General features: G+C 48.0%; 1 protein-coding gene across 1 annotated transcript in view; it reads left to right on the top strand.

The window, feature by feature from the left end:
- Nucleotides 1-4,603: 4,603 nt before the first annotated feature.
- The window catches only part of LIFR (LIF receptor subunit alpha), a 69,492-nt gene continuing 53,973 nt past the window's right edge, over nucleotides 4,604-20,122 (top strand). The window contains exon 1 of the mRNA XM_036308241.1: nucleotides 4,604-4,885. The gene's annotated coding sequence lies outside the window, so the exon portion shown is untranslated. The remainder of the gene's footprint in view (nucleotides 4,886-20,122) is intronic.

Below are 20,122 nucleotides of genomic sequence, written 5' to 3'. Positions count from 1 at the left end.
CCCAGCTTAGAGACCCGAAGGAAGCCCTGGGGACATCACTGTTTCTGAAATTACTTAACTGACTCATTATTTTTCAGCTGACCAATGGGTTAGAGACCTTGAAGTAAGCCTGTTGTTGGCAAATGCTTCACCACTGAAAGTTCTTCACAGCCAGAAACTGGAAACGAAAACTCTCTTCTGGTTTCACACTTTGGTGATGTTCAGACCATGGAAGGCTGTGGGTTAAGTGCATCAGTTAGAATAATATATTCAAGGATTTAAGGAATTTGGGCCAATTTCGAACCACGCCACTAACTCTGGCTTGACCTCAGCTCAATTCCTTAATCTTTTGGCTTCTTCCTCCATCTGCTCAAGATGCCTCTGGCAACACAACTGAGTGCAGTAGCTGTAGGACTAAATTAAATAATGGGCTTTCTGTCGCCACTGAGGATGGAGTAAATTGCTCTTTTGTGGGATCCATTAGCTCAACGAGAATATTAGCCCAGGATTCTGGGTCTATGATGGACTAAGAGGAATAGGGTAGCATCGATTCTAATGTCTTGCTTTGCCTCTAAATGACTCTAGACAGCAGGTGAAGAATACAGGGGAAGAAAAGGCAAAGAGGGGACAGAGGAGAGGGCTTGGGAAGCCAAAAGAAGAGATGGAGGCGCCTAAGAAAGAATGGGAGGAGTGAGTGGAGACGCAGCAAAGAGAAGAAGGGCATGGCAGGAAGAAAAACAAAAGCAGAATTTGAAATGAGGGATCCGATGATGGATGAGGGGAGTATGGCGAAGGGGACAGAGCAGAGGTGCAGGCAGGGTTCTTATGGAAAGAGAGGGCTTGCTAGTGGTGTCCGGTCCTTTCAGGGGCTCACTCCACATTCCCGGCTCTCCCTGCCCCAACCCTCGGCTTCTGGCTCTGGGAGCTAGCTTTAATAGTGTGAGGCATTTACCTCTCAAAAGTAGAAGAAAGTTAAGAAGATTCTTTAGATGAGGGGTCTTAAGGACCCAAGGAATTAACTGTTAGTCTGTTGAAGGAAGGGCCATTACTCAGGGCTCCCAAGTCAAACAATGAAGTGCAGCCATGTAGGACAGAACATGTTAGGCAAACAATAAGAGCAATAAAAGAGAACAAGATGGTTTTATGGGTTCTTATAGATGCCTGTGTACTCCTCTAAGCTTTACCCACTAAGGCTATAACAGTTTCTAATCCCCTCACAACTTCACCTAGCCCCAGGGCAAGCTCACACATCTGCTTTGATCATTTTAGGAGTGGAAATAGAAAATCATAATAATGATAAAAGCCGCAGCTAACATTTACTGCCTACTTCATATCAGGCTTATACACCACACATTTTTCCAAAAGGGGATGGAGGTGGTTTACAATAAAAGACAAATTATAAGAGGAGAGGAAAAACTTTACATACACACCTTGGCCGAGGAAAACTAGCACACATTTAACACTTACAGCAGTAGGTGGTTTTATAGACATTAACTCTTTGTTCTCTTCACCACCCTATGAAATAGCTACTTTTAATAGCCTCTTTTTTTATGGAGAAGGAAAAGGGAAACCAAGATTTGCCATTACCTCTTTGGCTTGCCTTCAAAGACCAGTATTAAAAAAAAGAAGGAGGAGGAGGAGGAGGAGGAGGAGGAAGAGGAGGAGGAGGAGGAGGAGGAGGAGGAGGAGGAGGAAGGAAGGGGAGAAAGAAAACAAAACTCTGTAGGAGTCTGGCTATTTACTTTCAACAATAGCAATTTCAAAGCTATTCACCAGAAAAGAATAGATTAGCTTTGCCCCCAAAAGATCCCCAGAACCGTCACTGTGCAGTGTCTCTCTTAACTTGGTTCTGAATATCCCTCATCCAAAGACCCTCATGACAAATTCCTCTCAGTACAGAGGCCAGGAAAGACTTTCTCCTACGCAAACTGTGTGATTCCTTCCACCTGGCAATGAGAATTAGGAAAACCTTCATTTCCCCCATTTCACTTGGCTGTGAGGAAGCTTGGAACGAAGATTTGTGCTCAAATGCTATTGTTAGTCTCAGTGAGTTTTTCTTGATTTTTTTTTTTTTTTAAATATTTGTCTTTCATGGCAAACCACCTAAGTCTCTTTGGGAAAAAGCACAGTATAAGTAAACAGAAGACAAAGTACAATTCTGTTGGGGCCATGCTAGGGACATAATAATTTACCAAAATGCTTTACATAACACTCCTGAAATCCCTTTATCTGAAAAAGAGGACTCCAAACAGAATCCTGGGCAGATACTATTGTTCATGGTGTTTATCAATTTTCTCATGCCCCTCAAATAGCATTCCAAACCAAACCACTTTGGGTAAAGAACAGAACATCTAGAGAAAATTAGCTGATTGCTCTCATATGTCTTCTTGTTACAGGGATCTAATTAAAGTTTTGAATCTTGTCCAAAACTGTGCTCTAAAATAAACCAATTGAAATCTACATTTATCAGCCAGGCGTAAAATGAAGAATAGTCTCACTCATTTCAACCATTCACTGCTAATGACTATGCTTCATTTGTAGATTCCTATTTGGTTCCAAAATTTCTTCCAGGAACAAAGCCATATCTTGTCCCTCTGATTGATTAAACACCACGATACATGTTGTCACCTTCGGAGAAGCCTGTCAAGGGCCAAGATGTAATTTAATAACAAAGCCCCATCATCGCATGTTTGCTGCTTTTGTGAGCGGCCCATTCTTTCAAAGAACAAAGCCTTTCATTTCCACAACTTTCATTACAGGTGTGATTTCCTCTGCCTCAGCCTACTTGATTTTAGTAATTTAGCAGCTCGACTACAGTCACTCCATTTTATTTCTTCACTCTATTTCTCAGAAACATTCACTTTTTCTTTTAATTTTATTAAATTGACTGGGGTGACACTGGTTAGTACAATTATATATGCTTCAAGTGCGCACACTTCTACTAGCATCCTCTGTACATTGCATTGTGTGTTCACCATCCCAAGTCAAATCTCTTTCTGTAACCATTTATTTGACCCCCTTCCTCCCCTTTATTGCCTCCTCCCCACCCACCTTTCACTGTGGCAACAAACAAAGACGACAGGTACAGATGACAGAAGCGTTTGGTTTTGATGTTCTAAATGTGCAACTGGATAGAGCTCATGGGGACGCTGGCATGGACCACGTGTTGCCGTGATGGCGAACCTATGACACGCGTGTCAGAGGTGACACGCAAACTCATTTTTTTGGTTGATTTTTCTTTGTTAAATGGCATTTAAATATATACAATAAATATCAAAAATACATCTTTGTTTTACTATGGTTGCAAATATCAAAAAAATTCTATATGTGGCACGGCACCAGAGTTAAGTTAGGGTTTTTCAAAATGCTCACACGCGAAGCTCAAAAGGTTGCCGAGCTCTAAAGGTTCGCCATCACTGGTTAGGGTGGAACGTTTTCTTCCACGGAGCCCACTTAGTAAGTAATGTACTGGCAGGTGTATTCTTTTGCCCATTTAGTCGCATTATCAACAGGGAAAAGTTATTTCAGAAAATATGCTTCAGTTTGCCAATTTAGAAATCGCTTTGTAATGTCATCCAATGGTCTCCATGAAACACGCTGGCCTGGGTGCCGGGGCCTTAAATAAACAACAAGTGAAACACACAAGCTGGGCTCTTACTGAAGGTGTGGCTGCAGAGCCCTGGACGCTGCAGGCCAGGGGTTCTAGCTGGCACGCTTCTGAACTTCGCCAAGTTCATTGTGCCCAAGAGAACATCAAACGCGTCCGGCAGAGAGCGTAAACATCTTCCAACCTGATTCTGCGCCATCAAACGCGCTCCAGCTAATTTCATTTGGTGCATTACTCTGGAAGAAAATCGAGGCCAAGTGAAACTGCGGAAATGGGAACAATGCAGGGAGGAAAAATCTCACCCCATTAGGGGAGCCGTTTCTTCCCCGCACAAATAAGCCCACCACGCCTTGGAGGCAAGACTAGATGGCTCCAGGATATTCTTAGAATTTCCCCCCGGGTCCCGTCCTGTCGGCGGAGCGAGCCTTGCGCGGGGAGGAGGAAGGTGGCCGGCCGCAGCGCCCCGGCCTTGGGGGTATTTTAGGTAACTCCGGGCATCTATGCCATCGCCCCCTCCCCCGCCCCCCGCCAGGGCGCGGGAGCTGGTGTTCGCGTGTGTTTACAGAGGAAGCTGACACAGGGCCCCGCGTGGCCCTCGCCGCCAGGCCCGGTGTGCAAAGCGCCTTCACGCCTTTTGGGGAGCCCCTCTCCTCCCCGCAGGGCCTCCGCGCGCCCGGCCGGCCTGGCGTGAGGCTCGGCACCCGCTCGGCCGCTCCGATCTCCGGGCCCTCCCAGGACCTTCCGAGCCCGGCCTGGGGACCGAGATCGGCCTCGCGACCGAGGGCCGGACTCTCCGCGCGGCCGCCACCGCCGGCGCCGGGGTCCCGCGGGCCGCAAACGCCGAGTCGCCGGGCGGCCTAGCGGGCGAGCCCGGAGCGCGCGGCCGCCGGGAGGGGAGGGGGGGGGGGCGTCCGGCGGGGGCCCGCGGGCAGCTTCCGGCGGGGGCGCGGGGCGGGGCGGGGCGGGGGCGGGGCCGGGCAGCAGCGCCCCCAGCCGAGCGGCGTGCAGGCACCGCCCCCGCGCGCCGCAATCCCGGCCGGACCCTCTCCGTCGTGGCCGTGGCCGTGCCGGTGGCTCTGGCGGCGGCGGCGGCTCCGGGCGCGCAGAGGGCAGCGGGCGCCCCTCGCCCGTGGCCGTGTCCAGCAGCCCGCGCTGGGACCCGGAGGCCAGGCGGCGGCTGGCAGTGCCCGGCCCTCCTCCTCCTCCTCCTCCTCCTCGTCGCCAGCCCCGGGCGACTGCGGACTCCGGGCAGCCGAGCGGACGGCGGGCGATGGCGAGATAGCGGCGCGGGAGCGGCCGGTGGGTGCCGGGGCGGGTGGGCGCGGCGCGGGCAGGGGGAGCCCGGGCCCCAGAGCCAGTCCCGTGGGCGCATCGCCGGGTCGCCCCCGCGGCCCGGGCAGGGTGGTAGGGTGGCGGGCAGCGCCGGGTCGGCCCCGGTCTCGGGGTCTGGGGAGCATCGGAGCTGAGTGACCGGGTGGGGGAGGGGGAGCGCTCCGAGTCCGCCGCTGTCCGCGCGCCCTTGGCCACTCTCGGTCTCGGAGGGCGCAGACTCCGCGGCTGCGAACTTCTGCCCCACGAAGGGCAGTAAGTTCTGAGACCAGAGGCACCTTGGGGGATGGGAAGGAGATTGAAATTTCCTTGGATTTGCCTGTATCTTCATATGCTTATATCCCAAGGCGCTCTACTGATGAAATCCAAAGTAAAAGTGTTGGCGATGACAGTTAGGCTGCGTGACAAATGCCGCTCCTGGTGTGTTGTCTCACGGGGCAGAGCCGGCACCATGAGTTCTGCCCCACAGCAGTGCGGGGAAGGTGCTCTGGGCTTGAATAATGTAACTCTTTCTGGTCCTCGAACCTTCTGCTACCGTAACTGCATGAGCTCTTCTGTTTGCAGTCGGGTAGCTTTGTGTTCCTTCTTGTACGGGTGTGTTTAATACGCTCAAATATTGATCTGCTGTGTTACTGTTATGAGTGGTGTTTGTGGGACAGATGGGTTTTTTTGCATTTCTTTTTATGTGTTCTTTTAAAAGGATTGCATTGAACAGGAGAGTTTGTTAAAGTTTGCCTTCCTCTTTGTTCGTTTTCAGTTCCAGGTATTTATCTTTAAACAGTTGCTTGAAGTAAAATCAGTGCGACATCATAGTACCAACCAGGGCTATCAAAATGATTTCCAACCTAAATGTAAAGCGAACTCCCCTCCCCCACAAAGGGCAGCTGTTAAAAGCCTCATTTTCTGCAAATGATGCTGCCCCCCCTCCCCCTCCATGACTGTTTTGCCACAGATCTGAAACCCTACTTCACGAATGTCAGAGGAGTCCTTGTCTGCGCCGGGCAGACCTCGCCGCAGCGTTTCCCAAACAGGAGCCTGTCCCTGCACTTGGTTCCCGCCTGGGCTTTCTGTTTTATGGCCGGGTGGACACGGTGTTGTTCTGGAGGCTTCTTCGTGGGGTAGTTACATGCTCACTTTAAATATGAGGCGTGTGTTTTAGGTGAACCCGGCAGCCCTTTCTCTTCCAAGAATTGCAGGGAGGCGTGTTTGCTTTGTAATAGGTGAGACCAGGAGCGTGCGCCTCTCTAATCAGTGGGGACCTGGGCTCCCTTCTGGGCATGAGGATCGGTGGCTTTGCGGGGGAAGAGCGCAAACTTCGGTGACGTGGACTGCCTTTGCTTTTTGAAGGCCATCCTGCATACGAAGCTGGCAATCATGTAAACGATCCTAATATTTAAAATTACCCCATGAATCTGTGGGACAGGCAAGCTGTGTGCACACTGTGGGAGATCCAGCCGGTATAGGCAGGCATAGAATGAAAAGTATGTACCCCTCTCCCCCGTGCCCCACTGCCCCCAGTTCGCCCCAGGTCGCAGGGTCACCAGCTCCCGCCTTATCTCTTTCCAGATGGAGCCTATGCTAGTCTGAACAGTTGGTATGTGTCCTTTTTATTTGTCTTTCTGCTCTGCACCAGCTCCCTGCCTTCCCCGCGGAGTACTAAATCTTGGCCGACTCGCTGTCAGTACCTAAGAGAGCTGTCTCATTGCCTAACAGCTGCTGAGTACTCCATTAAGGAGAAACCATAATTGATTTAACCTCTTCTTTATTGAGATATGTGTAGGTTGCTTCTGATATTTTGCTGTGAAATGGTAAAACATGAGTTCTTGAGGTTTTTAAGTGGATTTCAATGATTTCCAAAGGCCCAAAGAAGTAATTTACTTCTTTGCAGTACATTCCGGGAAATAAATGCCCCTTTACTCCGATGCGCACCTTTTGATTTTATATAATTTCCAAGCGGTCCATAAGGACCTTTGGTGTCTTTGTGGCGAAATGATAATGGTCAGTAGCTAAAGCCGTATTCCTTGATTAATGCCTGAGCTCTTCAACACCGGGAGTAAAAGGACAGATAGACAGTTTTAAGACTAATCTGGAAGAAAAAGTCTTCAGGGTTTAAATATTTTTTATTATGTCGAGCACGAGGATAGTTTGTGTTTTCGAAAACTTGTTTGCCGCTGGGCACTAAAATCCCTCCCATCTGTAGACTAGCACCTATATCTCATATTGGAGTGTTGCTACAATAGGGTCACAGATTGTACAGTTTGGGAGGAGGTTATTAATAAGCCTTAAAGGAGAGGATGCTTTTAGAAAATATTTGGCTCTTTTAAATAAAAAATTAAGGTCTCAGAGTGCTTTCAGAACAGAATCAATTGTGGGAGCAGTGCTAATGCTAGAAATTGAGCCTGATCCACGAGAAAATTTGAATATTAGCCAGTGGTGAGCTTTATATTTCCATTATGTTCATTTTTGAGAATGTTTTGAAGACCAGCGCAAGCGATAATGATCTTTCTTTGTTTTAACTGATCAAACAAACCTTTTAGCGTCTAAGGTGTAGTCTTTCCCCTTTATTATTTAGTACCTGTCATGGTGGTACAACCCTGCTAATATTGTTTATATTAGCTCTTCTAAATACGTAGAAGGATTCCATTTGTTTTACTGTTTCAGGCAATTTTTTAGGGATTAAGAACAAAGCAATGCACAGGACCGATAGGCCCCACTGTGAGTTCATACCTTAGGCGGGGGAGAAGGAGGAGACAGATAAAAGGCAGAGAGACAATAAAGGAGATACCATCAAATAGTGATAAATACTGGAAAAGTAATAAAATAGGGTTGCTGTGGTAGAGGGGGTGGTGGTGGTGGTGGTGCTGCGCTGCTGGTTTAGATTGAATGCCTCCACAAGCCTCTCTGAGATGGAGGGATTTGAGCCAAGAGTTGAAGGACAGGAAGAGACCTGTGTTTTGCGGGAGATCTGGAGGGAGAGCAGCTCAGACAGAGGGAACAGCAAGTGCAAAGGCCCTGGGGCCCTGGAGTGGGGCTGAGGCTCAGATGCCACGAGGCAGCCCGTGTGGCTGGAGGTTATGGTGAAGGGGGAGAGTGGCAGGCAGGCGAGAGCAGGCGCTGGGAACGGTGCCCTGTGTGTTTGCATATGTCAAGGAATGTTCCCAGGACTGGAAGAGAGACCTTGGATAGTGGGGTTTCTCCACCTGCTGGAAGCTGCAGGCCGGTAGGCACACATCTGGTTGCTTCCCACGTGCTGGGAGCAGCCTCGGTCACAATGGGCTGTGGATATTTGTTGAAATAATGAGTAATCAGAGAGTTGAAAAAGTAATCTTGCCCCTTTGGTCAGAATGTTAGGTTTGGAAGTCTTTTCTTCTGTGCGTTTCACCTTGGCTCTGGCCCTTGACGTTACCAAGTCTGTTACGCTGTTAATACAGCCTCTCAAATGAATGCTCTAAGTCCCTTGCATTTGATTGCTAGTCTCTGAAATTAAAGTATGAATGCTTAAAAACATATCTAATTTCCTCGGACATTCTAGTGGTTTCTAAGCCGTTTGGTCAGAAGTTTCACCTTGATTTCAATGGATTGGCCGTTTGCTTCAGTGTAAAATTTTCAAAGATGCCCTTTTTTGAACCGCATGTTTTAGTCCTTGGGGGCTGATGACAGACCGATGAGCACATCTGTGTACTTTCTGCAGGTACTTTTTTCCTCACAGGGAGAATGTGTGCACGGTCTATTTCAGGGAATATCAGGAACTGTGGCATTTCCGCTTCCCATTCCTAACCTGTTTGTCATTCTAAATATATGTCCCTTTATGTTAATTGAAAGCTTGGGAAATGAATGTTGTGCCAAGCAATTGTCATAGACATCTCATAAGAGCCTGTCATCTGTCCCTGGGCTGGGACTTTGGGCTCCAGTTCAACATCAGGACCTTCGTGATCTGGCAGCATGAGGGTTGCTAATTTTTTAATTTCCTATTCTACTTGGTTGATCCCAGAACCCCGTGAATTGTTTCCATGTAAGATCATATTATCTCCCAAGCCTCTCGCGTCAGCTCTGTGCAAACACTATGTCAGGGGTGGATTCTGTGACTCCCAAATCTTAAGTGAGTCGTCTTTGTCACTGTCATCGAAGTGAAGGCCCTTCAGGCCAATAGCAGAAGCCCTAGCATCTGCTGTATATTTAACTGGTTGTGACAAATTTAGAGACTTCAATATTTGAGTTTAACGTACATTTACGACTTCCTTTGCATTTCCTTTGTGAACTGTAGAGATGCAGGAATTGCATACGCCTCCTCACCAGTCATGGTCATTGCTGCCGCTGCCGCTCACGTGAGCAGAGGCTGTGTTTTATGTTGCCAGTTGAGGAAAAACTGGTGGTGGGTAAATTTTTCATGTACCTTTGCACAGAGGGAAGAAACTCTTTGGCTCTTACCCATTCGTCTGGTTTGTAGGGCAGGTATAGAGTAAGCCTTGGAATCCTTCTTTGTGCCTATGGTTGAGAATACCTATCTACATTATTAAGTGGCAGTACCCTAAAAGACCACAAGGAGGCGATATTTCTTCCTGAAAGTCTTTGTGTGGCTCTTCCCTAGAGGGGTCACTGGATCCTGAGGCCCCCCCCCCAACTGTACCTTCCTCTGACTCAGTGGTTCTCAACCTTCCTAATGCCGTGACCCTTTGATACACTTCCTCATGTTGTGGTGACCCCCAACCATCAAATTATTTTCGTGGCCACTTCATAACTGTAATTTTGCTACTGTTATGAATCGTCATGTAAATATCTGATATGCAGGATATATTTTCATTGTTACAAATTGAACATAATTAAAGCATAGTGATGAATCACAAAAACAATATGTAATTATATATGTGTTTTCTGATGGTCTTAGGTGACCCCCGTGAAAGGGTCGGTCGACCCCCGAAGGGGTCATGACCCACAGGTTGAGAACCGCTGCTCTAACGGATGGAAGAAGCAGACTTCTCCCAGGAGACCCTGGACCAAGCACAGTTGAAGTGGAGGTGGCAGGAGCATCTGGTGGAAAATAACAAGTGGTGGCAGAAGTGGTGCTCCCAGTTCTAATATTAGAAATGCCAGCGGAGCAGTGAGCTGCAGACGTTCTGTAGACAGAATTGGGTGTGTGTTGAGTTCGGGGTAGGAGTAAGCTGCAGAGCAATAGGACTTCACCCCAGGACTTCAGTGTGGCAGCCCCTGAGGGTGGGTGCCAGCGTGCCACTGAAAAGCTGGGTGCCCACCCTTCCTGTCTACAGGCTTGGGGACCCACTGCCATGCCAGTGAGGTCCTGTTTCAAGTGTCATGCCTCCATATTTATAGTGCAGTAGGAACTGGAAGGAGGCAAGAGCATTCTGGAAATCTTTCCTAGGAAACAGTTAAAGTCTGCATCTACCTGGAACCTTATCCTGTGTTTATTCCTTGAAGATACCTGCATCATCAAAGCTGTACTGCAGATGTAAAATTGTTTATTTTGGAAAGCCTGGTTCTGATTTCATGGGAGAACAATATAGAGCTTAACATGCAAAGTTCTTATGAGTAATAGGAACTTAAACCAAAGGATGTGTGGAATTGGAGAGCCAGGAGAGGCCTAAGGCCATCTGGTCAACCTCTTAAGTTTACTGATAAAAAACAACAACACAAGACCTGGAGGAGTAGGCATTTGATATTTGTTGAACAAATGATTATCTAAAAGGATCTGAAGAACTTCAGATTGCACCTTAGCTATAAAGCAGTATTTATAAAGTTTGAAGGGATATACAATTTCATGAGTTTCTTGTTAAAAAATAGAGGGCGTTGCTATTAAAGCCCCAAACTATGAAGCCTAACATGAGCCAGAAGGGCAAGTGAGGATGCTGCGCCTCACTCCCTAGCATGGGGTCTTTCTGAGCCTGGTGTCTCTGGGTCTCCTAAGAGCCATTCCTTTGAGTTCAGTCTGCTGGGACCTGATGCCATTGAAGTTTTATGTTTTGTATTTGCAAACACACGTACTTTAAAATCTAGCATTTTGTTGTCAGATTGTTTGCTGTTTTTCCAGAAATGCTTTATGAATAGCTTCAGTGTTTTTAAAACTTAGGGCCATATAGGGATTTGATTGTTTAAATACAAAGCTAGCCAACCGGAGAGTTTTGGAAATTGTCACTTCCAAATGCTGCCGGTGGGTGTTTTAATTGTGACAACTTTCCAGGAGGGCAATTTTGTATTACTCATCGAAAGCCTCAAAAATGTGCCATGTCCCCTTAGTCAGGCATTTCCACCACTAGGAATTCAAGGAAAAACAAAATAAAGCATGTGTACAGAGCCCCGTCTATAGCACTGGTCCTCGCCTACGCAGTGCGTGGGGACACGGATTCCTGTCAGTAGCTTTCTCCCCCCCACAGTGAGTCTTCACTTGGTGGGAAGTCTGCTAAGGGGTGTCTTCACATCGGAAGAGGTGTGTTCTCTGAAAGTTGGGGGGGAACTCCTCTCCAGAATCAGGTGACCTCCACAAAAAGTACCCGCCAAAAAACCACCTCTAATTTGCAAAAATGACTTTCGTGGCTTTGTCTGTGATAGTATGGTAATTATAAACTAGAAACAATGGAAATGCCCAATGATAGGGAGATTGATTGCACAAGTGATGGTATATCCATATAATGGAGAAGCCTTCCTGCATTAACCTGAGGGAGGGCAGTGCTGATGGATGTGGAAAGGTACTCAGAATTTGTAAACCCAAAAGCAGATTGCAAAACAGTATGTGTAGGTCAAACTAAGCCTAAGTTTTTTGTTTTTGGAGGGTGAATGTGAGAGAGAGCAAGCTGCTGTGTGTGTGTGTGTGTGTGTGTATGGGGGGTGGGGTGGGGAATGTGCCAGAAAGATTATATATCAAATGTTAGATGAGATTACCTTTGTGTGTGGAAATTACAGATGACGGTTATTCTTTTTATTTTCCTGATTTCCAGCATATGAAGCATGTTATATTCTAAAGGAAATGAGTTCAGATCCCATTCCCACCCACTGGTTGTGTGAACTTGGGCAAGTTCTCTGTCCGTCTCCTTCTCTGTGAAATGTGAATAACATCCAGCTCATGGTGCCTGCAGGTGCTGGAGGGTAAATGTTACGTTAACCTCACCAGCCTGATCTGATGATTGAGGCCAAAGCTATATATTCCTGTTCATACAGGATTTCTAAGCAGAATAAGTTTTGTGGGGGTTTTTTGTGTTGGTTTTTTTGTTTGTTTTTTTTTTAATAGCTTACATCAAACTGTTGTGAAAAGCATTTCAGGACATTCTGACAAAATATTCCATTGCTTCTGGTCACTGGGAAATATTTTGTTGACTTTTTTATTTACTTTAAAAGTGAAATGCTTTCCGTTGCCAAGAAATTTTATGTTGAATGGAAGGCAATGTTTTCTTGTACTGTTTTCTTCAATAATCCCATACGATCCGTTCCCGAAGGTCAGGGTCCGCTCTTTTATAGCGTCGTTAGAACCCAGGGATGCATTCGCTCAGTCGCTAGCAGGGGCCTCGTTGTGCCAGGCAGTGGGTACGCTTCCGACCCACCGCAGTGCCCAGGACAGACGTGCCCCGGGATGGGCATGACACGGGAAGTGACCGGCACAGTTCAGGGCCGGGAGGCCCACACAGTCAACCTGTTACCACAGTGGACCGCCAGGTCACCTCCTTTCGTCTCCTGCAGTTTTAAAAGAGACCTTGTTGCCCTGTTACTTTCCAGTGAACACAAACATTCCTCCCGCTTATTCCACAAATTACGCGAGGAGCAGGCGAGGTGATTTCTCCTCGACACTCGCCGATGATTTAGTGACGGCTTACGTTCTACACGCGTGAGGATCTCCTAGGCTAATAGTCTTACAATTGCTACTATATATCTTCCGTGAGGGCCTTGCCTTTTTGAGATCGCCTTTTATAAAATTACTGAGATGGGTCCCTACTAATAAATTCAGGGGGGATGGAATTCATGGGTATTCTGTTTGGGAAATGCCAGCACATAATCTTACTTCGGATGACAGCAGTAAAGCTTTCAGCTGAAAATAGTGTTCCTAGCTGACATTAATTTCATAATCTGTTCTCTTTATGCAGGGACAGTTGTGTGTGTGTTTTTCTTCGTTGGCAGCCATTGTAAATAGTTTAGTATAAAGTGAGCCCTCGGTGGCCACGAAAGATGTCTTGGAACTTTCCTGACAAGCGCTGACCGTGGGCTTTATCTCCCCGGCACAGCCCAATAAAAGAAGGCGGTTCCACAGTCCGTGTCTGTCTTGTTCCTGTGTAGACGGCACGGTGGGGCAGGTCACGTCACCGGCCGGCGCCACCAGCAGCGTCAGCATTTTATTCTTTATCGATGCCCGGTTTTTTTCTGGCCCCACCATTGCTTTCCAAGGCCCAGGCTACTCCCCCGTCCCCATTGGAACCAGCACTTAGCTTTCTGCCTTTTTGACTGGGGGGGGGGGGGGGCGGCGAGGGAGGGGACACTTTTCATGAAGGGACACCCGATGCCTCTTTGTGAGATGCCCCGAGTGCGTAATGGCAAAGAGAGCAGCCGGCCGTGTTGACATGCAGACTTCAGACTGTTGGCCGCACGGAGCGCCGGCAGCTCGCCCTTCCTCAGATGCCGGCTCCAGCGGTGACAGGGGACTCTGTTCTGGAACTTGGCAGCTCCCGGACCCAGACTCAGAGCTGTGATGGCGCTGCTCACGCATCCCCGGGGGCCGTGCCGCTGGGATCGCAGGCTCAGGGTCTTGGAGGGGCCGCGGGGGTCTCGTACGTAGGTTGCTGAGCGCGTCTCCTCTGCCTGTGTCCTTCGGCTTCTGGGAGAGACAATAAGGATGATTTCACTTTCTCCCCAGTTCCACTACTAGACAGACAGCAGGGACACACTAGATGGGAATGGCAGCGGGAATTTGTCTGTTCTGGGGACCCGTAAGGAAAGACAGTGGGAAGGAGAGATGCCAGCCGGGTTTTGAAGGCCGAGGCGGTGTTTGCTACATGGACAGGGAAGAGGAGAGCGAGGAGGGCATCTGGGCAGAGGGTACAGCGTGTGCAGTGACGCGGAGGACGGAGCCTGGCGGGTCTGGCGGGACCGGAGCACAGGGCAGTGGGCAGGGTGGGACTGGGAAGTTAGGCGACACCAAACAGCAGGGAGCCTGGTCCATGCCGAAGTTGGCACCCTTTCTGGCAGGCCCGGCACAGCCATGGAAAATTTCAGAAGGGTGACTCGAGGTTGTGCCGGGAGGACTGGGGCGTCCAGAGGCAGCGAGACGCGCTGGTGCGGCTGGGAAGGGGCAGCCACCGCAGCCAGGCTGCCTGGAAGCCTGTCCTTCCCGCGTGGTGATGATTGCCCGCCCCTCTCCTGCTCGGGGTGCCTGCCTTTTCCTAAAGCTTCTGACGAAACTTCTGAAGAAGCCTCCGTGTGTTTAAAGCTCTCACACACAGATCTGCAGCTGCCCTGCCCTTCAGACCAGTGGTTCTCAACCTTCCTCATGCCGCGACCCTTTAATACAGTTCCTCATGTGGTGGTGACCCCCAACCATAAAATTATTTTCGTGGCCACTTCATAACTGTAATTTTGTTACTGTTATGAATCGTCATGTACATATCTGATATGCAGGATGTATTTTCATTGTTACAAATTGAACATAATTAAAGCATAGTGATGAATCACAAAAACAATATGTAATTATATATGTGTTTTCCGATGGTCTTAGGCGACCCCTGTGAAAGGGTCGTTCGACCCCCAAAAGGGTCACGACCCACAGGTTGAGAACCGCTGCTTCAGACGCACACACATCAACATGTTTGCTGTGTGTGCCTCCTGGCTGAGTGATCAGGGAGCCCCCCGTGTGGGCGGCCTGGGAATCGGGGAGCAGGTGAAGGCAGAAGACACAGTGCTGCCGGAGCGGAAGCTGCTGGTCGGAGGGTAGGAGCCTGCAGTTGTGAGATGAGTAATTTCCAGGAGCTAATGGACAGCCGAGTGACGGGTTCTCCGACTGCCGTGGCTACTTGACGTTTGCTGGGAGAGTAGACCCCACACAGAAAGGAAGGTGTAACTGGGAGGTGACCGATGTGTTAATGAACTTGACTGCGGTCATCACTTCACAGTGTATATAGCAAGTCATCACGCTGTACACTTTAAGCACATAAACCTTTTTGTCAGTTCCACCCCAGTAAGGCTGGGGGTAAAGTAGGGAGTTGGCTGCACCGATGGAGGGAGGGGATAAGAACACTTAGAATAAGATCTGTATTGGGGTGGGAACTTGTAATAATTTGGGCAGTAACAAAGGCAATAATAATAGCTTCTGCTTCATAATAACACTGCCTTCATGTTGTGTTATCAACTTGGGAATTTTTCAGGCTAAAAATGCCTCCCCCAATTTTAACATCACTGGAGGGCAGGGTTTTCGACACGCTTTGTGACGGAGCGAGGCGACAAAACACGCCCCTCTCTTTCTTATTTTGGCAGTGACTTTGCCTTATGGGTCCATTTCGCTGACCAGCCTTTTATGTTTTTTCTACGTGTTGCTGCTAAATCAGATCTGCTCCAGCCTGTGAGTGTTTGGTTTCCGCCTGTTATTGTTGCCGTCATCATCATCTGAAATTGCCTGTGCTAAATTAACCTTACTGGACTAGGGGTAGTTCGTTGGATAAATTCATTGGAATCCTCATTATTTCATCCAATATGTTTGCTATTTTGCCCATGTTTTAACCTGTAGATTTGATTAATATGATACCTGTATCTCCATCCAGTTCATTAGTCACAGTGTCAGGAACTCTGTCACATCTGCCTGCAGCCTTGTCCATGTGGACGGCATCCGTTAATCAGCACCGTTGGTCACCTAGTGAAAGGACACCCCCCCCCCCCGTACTCTTTTTTTACAATTCTGTATTTCTTCATCTTGCACATAAATATTTTTCAGTAAGATCTTGTTCAAACCAAGACACCTCCTGTGTGTTTCTGACCCCTGCTTTCCCAGTGCAGCAGCCTCATCAGATAAGGGGGTGCGGTGGGGCTAGGCACCCCACCCCGGGGCCCCTCTCACGTGCGTCCTGTCATTGAATCCAGGATCCACATCTGGCTCACATGTCACTGGCCTGTGGAATCTGCTTTCTTGAGAGTGTCTCTTTGCTAAGTTAGTTTTGCCCAATGCCAGTTACTTCAGGATCTGTTGTGTTTTTCATTCTGCCTTCCACCCTTATGTAGAAGACTCAAGAAAACGTAAGTTTCAGGTTTTTTGGTGTGTTTTCGTTTTTGAGAGAGAAGCATTTGTATTCTAAAATGATGCTTAGGATTTCGAGATTTGGGATTCAACAATACCATAGAGCAGTGGTTCTCAACCTTCTGGCCCTTTAAACGCAGTTCCTCATGTTGTGACCCAACCATAACATTATTTTTGTTGCTACTTCATAACTGTCATGTTGCTACTGTTATTAGTCATCATGGAAATATCTGATATGCAGGATGGTCTTAGGCGACCCCTGTGAAAGGGTCGTTCGACCGCCAAAGGGGTCGCAACCCACAGGTTGAGAACCGCTGCCATAGAGAAAGAGAAAGACTATTCGAGTTCTTTTGGGGAGGAGAGCCTTCAGATTCAGACCCCAAAGAGTGTCAAGAAAGCATTCAGGCACATATATGTCAAAAACCTGTGCGCCGACATGAACGTCTTCAAACAGTTTATATCTTCAGGTTATTTCAGCAGCAAGACCAGAAGTTTTTAATGCCAATACATTTTGAAACAGGTTGTTAACTGGCGCCCTAAGAACTGTGTTTGGCCTGTGCGTGTGTTTTGTTTGGCCCGTGCAAGGTTTTTGAAAAAAATTGGAATTAGTTGCCAGCATTTACAAATAAGGAGATCTCACATTAAGAAACAACAACAAACCTGCATTTCTGGCCCCCTTGGAAAGCCCTGAAGGTGCTGACTACCCCGGGCTCGGGCTCTCACAGGAGGCGCCCAGCAGCGAGCAGCTCACTGCCCCCACTCCCCTCCTCCTGGCATTTCCTCTGACCACCTTCCTCGGCCGATGGGCCGGCCCTCCAGTAAGTGTGAGCTTGCACCTGCTGCCATAAGAGCTAAGCAATTAAAAGCACACTTAGAGTTGGAAGGAGAGCGGTAAGGTGGTGGCTGCCGGTTTTCTTTGTTCCCTGAGCTGCCGGGCCTTTGTCATGATGTGACAAATGGAGATGCTTGGTAAAGCAGGTAGTCTCTCCCCCAAGAGCAGCATTAAGCTGAGGGTGCGGGGGTGATCGGCATGCCTGATCGCATTCTCCATCTTCTAGTTCGCAGAGGAGACAAGCCAGGTGTGACATCTAAGAATAATGCAGCTATAAATTCTTTATGACATTTAATGTAGGGAAAGCAGGCCCTGGGTCGTAGCTGTGTAATGTCAGAGCTGTTAGGGGATTTGTCTCAGGTCACATACCTGCCACTTAGTCACGGACGGACTAGGGACTGGAGCCCAGCACTCCCACTCCGGTTCAGTGAGTTTTGCTCCACATTTTCCAGTGTAGTGTCATGGTCTAGGGGTGAGATTTATAGTTCAGACCTGGATTGAAATCCAAGCTCTGCCCCTGACTCGCTGAGTGCTTGCAAGCGAGAGTCAAAACCTGTCGGTGCTCCATTTCCCTTGTTATAAAAAGGGGAGAATAAACTGACCTCATAAGGTTGTTATAGGATTAAACTTAATATTGCACGTAAAGAGCATAAAGCCGTGCCTGCTCGTAATAAACATAAACAATGCATGATATCTGAGAAATAGTACCTAGGAACTTCGTGGCAAACCAGTGCATTCAAAAACATACCATTCAGCTTTCTCCCTGGAATATAAAGCAACCATTGGGTGTCATCAAAGTATTTGAAGTCCTTGCCAAAGACTCCATTGGGATGGATCTGTTCAAGCCACTAAGACTTAGTAAATGAATATGTAGCACATGTAAAGCCCCCTTAGATGCAAGTGTGATCTCCCTGCCCGTAGGGAGGTCATAGCTGATGGGGGAAGGGGTCAGGGAAGGGAAAGAAGAATCTCTGGCATACCTGGTGGCATCTGACAAAGGCCCACGTGGAAGTTAGACGAAGTGCAGTGGGGGCATTGAGAGAGCTTGTGGCCACGGTCTGCCCCGGGAGTGGTAAGAGGAGAGCAGACTGTGGAGTCCAGGTTTGAGTTTGTCCTGCTCCCAGTCAGGCGCAGCCTTCTGGCGTTTAGCCTGGAGTTTGAACCAATGAAGACCCTTCCTCTCTGTAAAAAATCAGTAATATATATTTTTTTAAAAATCACTTGTAAAAAAAAAAAAAAAAAAAAAGAGGGTTAAAAATAAAGGTGAGATTTAAAGCCGGGCCAGTCACTGTGGAAGATGGATTGTCCAGGCCCTTGCTGGAGGCCATGGGACGAGTAAGTAGTGATTTGGATGCCCTGAGCCAGAGCCCTGGGAGTGGTGTTTGAGGTAGAGGGGAGGGGAAGAATCCAGGCCTGTGTTGGGGGTAAATCTGGTGAGTCGGTGGAAGGGCTGAGGAAGGAGGAGGAATCAAGAGTGACTCTTGCTTGGTGCCATGAAGGGACCGGGGCGCACGAGAGCCACTTTGGAAGGGAAAGTGAGATTCATTTTGTGCATGTGGGGTTTTTGAGTAATCTCTGAAATATCCAAGTGATATGTAGTATCAAAGTGTTGTCATTCCCGAAGGACCCCATCTGAGTGGATTGGTGTGGATAGGCAAGAAATTGCCCTCTAGACGATTCATCCGGAACTGGAAGGAGGCCAGTGCAGGGCACATCGATTTGGAAGTCATTAGCCAGGAGTGGTGCTTACAGCCCCGAGGACAGATGATGCTGTGCAGTGAGGGACGGTGGGGTGGAGGGGCAGTGGGCCAGGGGCCCACCAAGGGCTTGGCAAGGAGTGGCACCCTGAGGACCTCTCGGGTCAGAGAGGGGAGGGATGGGTTGTTTAATGAAAGGTGTTGGGATAAGCGCTAACCATTTGGTGGGGATGAGTCCTGACTCATACTGTTCACCAAAATTAATTTCATGTGGATTACAGCTTAAGGCTTAACATAGCAAAAGCCACAGTGTATTTGAAGATGGTATAGGTGACAATTTATATAATCTTGGCATGAGAGGGAAGTTTTGTTCAGAACCCATAAAGGACAAAATTGAGAAATCTGACTTAATGAAAGTCAAACAGAAACCTCATTGGAAAGTGGGAAAGCAAACTGGGCACTAGATTTACAGCGTGTATAACAGTTAATGTGCATCTTGGGATATTTCTTTCTTACCAAGCAGTGAGGAAGAGATTAATACCTAATGATGAGAAAAACAGGCAAAAGGTAGAATAAGCAGTTTATAACTAAAACATTGCAAATTACCAGTAACCATCTGAAAAGGGCATTTTGACCACACAATCCAGGAAATGCATTTATAGCCAAACAGTTGGAAAAGATTAATATTTAAGACAAAAGATATTCCTGCCCAGCCTGTGTGGCTCAGTGGGTGAGCGTCCACCCAGGAACCAGGAGGTCGTGGTTCGATTCCCGGTCAGGGCACCTGTCCAGGTTGCAGGCTGGAGCCGCCGTAGGGGGTGTGCAGGAGGCAGCCAATCGATGATGTTCCTCTTTCATCATAGATGTTGCTATCTTTCTATTCCTTTCTCTCTCTCTAAAAATCAATAAAAACATTTTTAAAAAAAGATATTCCTTGGTCTTGGTGAGATTGTGAGGAAGCAGGTGCTGGGGGACAGAGCGCCCCTGAATCTCTCTGAAGGTCAGCTTTGGCCATGCTTTCTGCATTTTAAAGATCTTGTGGATGTTTTTGAACAAGAAGGAGTGTTCTTTAGGTTGTTCCTTTACTGCAGTGGTTCTCAACCTTCTGGCCCTTTAAATACAGTTCCTCATGTTGTGACCCAACCATAACATTATTTTCGTTGCTGCTTCACAACTGTAATGTTGCTACTGTTATGAATCATAATGTAAATATCTGAAATGCAGGATGGTCTTAGGCAACCCCTGTGAAAGGGTCGTTCGACCGCCAAAGGGGTCACGACCCACAGGTTGAGAACCGCTGCTTTACTGTAATAATAGAGCATTTCATCATTGTGATAGAGGGACAAACAAGTGCATTTGTGTGCTGGGCATTTATTAACCTTTATGGAAGGCTGCGCCTGCCGGTCACTTTCTCCAGTTGATAGAGCTTCCGGTGGCCCCTGAGGGTGGGGAGGATGGAGTGT

The sequence above is a fragment of the Myotis myotis genome, unplaced genomic scaffold, assembly GCF_014108235.1.
Source record: "Myotis myotis isolate mMyoMyo1 unplaced genomic scaffold, mMyoMyo1.p scaffold_m19_p_5, whole genome shotgun sequence".
NCBI lineage: Eukaryota > Metazoa > Chordata > Mammalia > Chiroptera > Vespertilionidae > Myotis > Myotis myotis.
The sequence above is the reverse complement of the archived record's forward strand: the minus strand, read 5'-3'. Positions and strand labels throughout refer to the sequence as shown.